Source organism: Labrus bergylta, chromosome 1 (genome assembly GCF_963930695.1).
Source record: "Labrus bergylta chromosome 1, fLabBer1.1, whole genome shotgun sequence".
In the NCBI taxonomy this organism is placed as follows: domain Eukaryota; kingdom Metazoa; phylum Chordata; class Actinopteri; order Labriformes; family Labridae; genus Labrus; species Labrus bergylta.
In genome coordinates, this window is record NC_089195.1 from 10595049 (window position 1) to 10599318 (window position 4270).

Below are 4270 nucleotides of genomic sequence, written 5' to 3' on the forward strand. Positions count from 1 at the left end.
ATTTTTTTGATTCAAACTTGGCATACATGTGACACATTTTGAAATAGCTAGCACATGGCCAAACAGGTCTGTCGTTATGGAAGTCTCTGATGAAACCCAAGAGGAAGCTGATAATAAAAAATATATTTTCGTTAAAAAAAAGCACAATTTTAATGCTGACTGTTCTTTGCATTTCCTCTTCTTTATAGTGAAAATGACACAATAGGTCATTGAACTCATAACCAAGACGCTAACACGATTCATCATATTATTAAAAAAAACAAAAAAACTTAATGAACAAATTGGGACATATTTGAACTGTTTTCTAACCATATGACAGTTTCATCTCTATTCAGAGGAAATCATTAACTGATGTTTCATTTCTTTACGAACTTTTAACTTTTAAGCATTAAACAAGCACACAAAAAATATCTAATATTAAAGTGTTTTACATGGTTTGACTGAGAGTGGGTGCATCAAACCTATCCAGCACAGTCTTTCCTCTGGTTGGCTGTAATCCCGCGTGGTTTTTCCTCTGATGGGTAATCAGAGCACAATCTCATCCAGACACCTTCTAGTTCCAAGACAGTTAAGAAAATGTTGGGAAGCCATCTGCTGTCTGAGAAGAAAATGAGGATCTTTCCTTTGTCTGAGGTTTAGAGATGTTTGGTTGAGATTAGTCACGCAACCAACAAAAAACAGCAATTGTCTTATTAATTCTAAACTGGTTATGTAACTGGAGTCTGCTAATGTTGCAATACAGAAATACATTCAATTTTCTGAAAGGAAACGCTTGGTTTGGCCAAGTTTATAATTTTTCTGTTGAGCTTGGTGTTATTTCAACACTTCTGGGAATTTCACTTAACGGGTGCTATACAGTTTTGTGGAGGGTTTTAGCTACCCCTAGCCCCGGTGTAGCGCCGTGCTTGCTTTGTGTTTCCTCTAAACACAACAGTAGAAGTGATTGTAGGCCACGAGAAATGGGAAAATGTTGGCTGTTTGATTAAGTTCTAATGCTATGGTAATCTAGCTAGCTGCTGCATGTAGCTTTATATTTGCTGGAGTGGACTGAGGATGCTTTGATGCACAGTCTAATGTTAATCAAGCTGTTAAAGCGAATAATGTACTTCTGTTTCAATTCCTTTAGTGTGTATCAAGCTGAAATATTTGGACTTCTTATGAATGATACCTCTGCCAGTGCAGTAGGGTGGTAAATACTTTTACACTCATATCACTCACAGAGACATGTGAGACAAGTCTGAAGTCTACAGAGGGAACAGACGCACACAGATACACACATACAGTCCTAACCGGGTGTCTTCCTCTTAATATCTAGAGAGCTTGCACAGTACAGCAGTCCTGCTGACAGGCAGGAAGCAGGTCTGAGTCAAAGGTTAGTCTCGGCTACAGAACGAAGCGGTGGGCACAAACTAATATGGCTCTTTGGATAAAAGAGGGAGGGAGAAAAGCGGAAGAAAGAGCCCAGTTATAATTGCTTGCGTGGGCTGACACATCAGAATTTACAGGCAGCACTGGAGCTGCTCCACTCATTTAAGATGTTATTTAAGAGCTAAGAGAGAGAAAAAAAAACATAGAAGAGATATTTTGTACGCTTGTTTCTTAATCTGTTTTTGGCCCCTCCCTTTGCTTTGGTGTATCTAAATTTGTCTCCTGTTGCTCAAACGTCAGAAGCCAAAATGACACCATTATTTTGACTAGACTGTTTTTCCTGCAGGGAGAGAGGCCAGAGGAAGTGTAGGTGACCCAGACTGGTTAACCGCCGCTTCAGCCACGGGTTGGCTGGGGCACTGCCTCCCCCACAGCCACCCTCTGCATCCCATGCCTGCCGGGGCAACACTACTACCATAGACCATGACCACATATGGCCCCACTCCAGAGCCAGCCGCCCATCAGAACCTCGCAGGGTGCCCCCCCCCCACTCCTCTGGTGTAAACAGTCTGGCCGTCGTCTCGCACGGAGCTCATTAAGGATCGTATTTACAGGCCGAACATGTGTATGTTTGTGTGTGTTAACCCATCTTGCGCCTAAACCAGCAATTTTGCACAGCTCTTGCTCTTCACTGTATGTACACAACTGTGCATTTGTTTTGTTTTTGTGCTACTTTTCTCCATAGATTGCAACACCTCTGACCTCAAGCTGTCTGGGACTGATCAACTGAAGGGGCTTGGCTTAAAGTCTGCAATGAAGTTTATTCTTGAGGCAACACAGCAGATACCACACGATCCTTCCTCCTATAAAAAACAACAACATAGAATTTGTTTGCCCGTATACCAACAACGTTGTTCCCGTTGAGACCATAGTGCACAGGGCCCCTTTCGAGAAAAGTTTTCACACACCAATAAAAATGTCCTCTGGGATACAAGCAGCAGATGTTGACATCTTTCTTATGTTGATTAGAAAACACAAACACACTCAACCACAGAGACCCAAGTTTGTCAGCTGCGTGAGATTACACAGTATATTTGGAGCGTATTATCTGGGACACAAAGGTGTCCAGTACACACTGCGGGATTTGTTACAGTCATACACATACACTTAAAAACACCACCCACCCCATTGGTTGTGGTACACTGCTTGAGGTGTTTCGGACCATTTCTTAGTCGTACCAACACTGAACTCAGGCTGTGGGACTGAGACATAACACAACAGAGGGTCAAACCATTGGATGATTATTTCTGTTTGGAACTGTCTGACAGCTACATTTGGGTTTACTACACGCATTTATTTTCATTTAATCTCCCATTGGTTAATGTTGAATTCAGCCGGACAAAGTTTTGGGGTAGAAAAAAGGTTAAGTTTACATTTCTGACCTTCATACCACAACTCAAAACAAAGAACAACCACCACACATCATTTCAAAATATTTATTTTTCACCAAACTTCTTACCATAGTAACAGTTCTGTCTTCTTGTCTGAGCATCACAACACTTTTTAAAAAGTTAAAAATTCACACTCAAATGCAATCACGCGTCAAGTTACATAACTCATTTTGCACCATGAGGTAGCTGAAATGCTGAATGAAAAAAAAGGCCTCACAGTAGGAGCCTGGAGGAGAGGCATAAAGTGATGAGTCATATTTTAAAAGAATAATAATCTAATATTTGCACATGGCGAGACACAGGACCTGGTGGTGGTCTGCCTCTCTGCCGAACTTTCCATGTTTCTTCTCTGTGGTGATGAAGGAGTTGGTGTACAGACGGTGTCATACTTTCCTGCGCAGCTGCAGCGCTGCAGAGTTTTCCCTTGCGTCTTTACCAGGGTGACCATCATCATGATTCTTTTTAGGAGACAACAAAGAACTTTATGCAAACGCACTCTTGTTTTTGTGCTTTAACAGTGTGGGGATATGTCCAAAAACTGATTTTCGTGTTTCATTAACACTAGTATATGTCCCTGTTAATCCCTGCTTTTGACCTGGTCAACCTTGCTCACTTGCTGCTACACTTTTGAACAACATTAACAACTTACTGTAAGTGTCACTGTCCTCCACCATTAGCTTAACTATCAAGTCTCTCATATGTCTTATGCTCTTTCTCTAACAGAAAGGCCACAGAGTTTCAACTTAACTCCTTTCTAATTTAACGTGGCGCTGTGACAAAGTTGCATGAGTTAACATTTTCCACTTACACGGCAAGTTTCAATCCAATAGGATGACTAATTAACCCGATATATTCTCTTTGCTTCCTGTATCAGCAAGTTTTTTGCAATAGTTAGAAATGCATGTGATGCTTTTCACCAATGAGGTGGCTTAACATTTTCCAATGGACTAAAAGAATCCAATTACTGTAATATATATGTCTGGAATTAAGAATACAGTTTTGTGGCTCATCAAGTAGCCTTAAATGCAAATTGTCACTTGTAAAGGAGCTTCAACACATGCTAACATGTTAAGCTAGGCATCACACTGAGGGTAGAACTGAATACATTTCTTACAATAGTTGCTAAGGTTATCAATATCTTGGATTTGAGGACAGTGTAGGCCTTTGAGGCAAATGTGAGTGTTGATGGTCTCAGTTTAAAAGGTCTGTCTATGCACAAACAGACGCAGTGTGGTCAGACGACGGGTGGTTTGGGATGTGGGGAAAGAAGGAGCAAGAAAGGAGGTAAGGGGGCAGTGAGTGAAAGTGGGAGGAGTGTGTCTGGGTGTGGGACTGTCATCCCATTGAGGGGAGTAGCTGTGGTGTTTTGATCGAAATCCAGCAGATGTGGGAGAGAAGAGAGGGGTGTGAGTGAGAGAGAGAGGGAAAGAGAGAGAGAAAGATTTCCACCC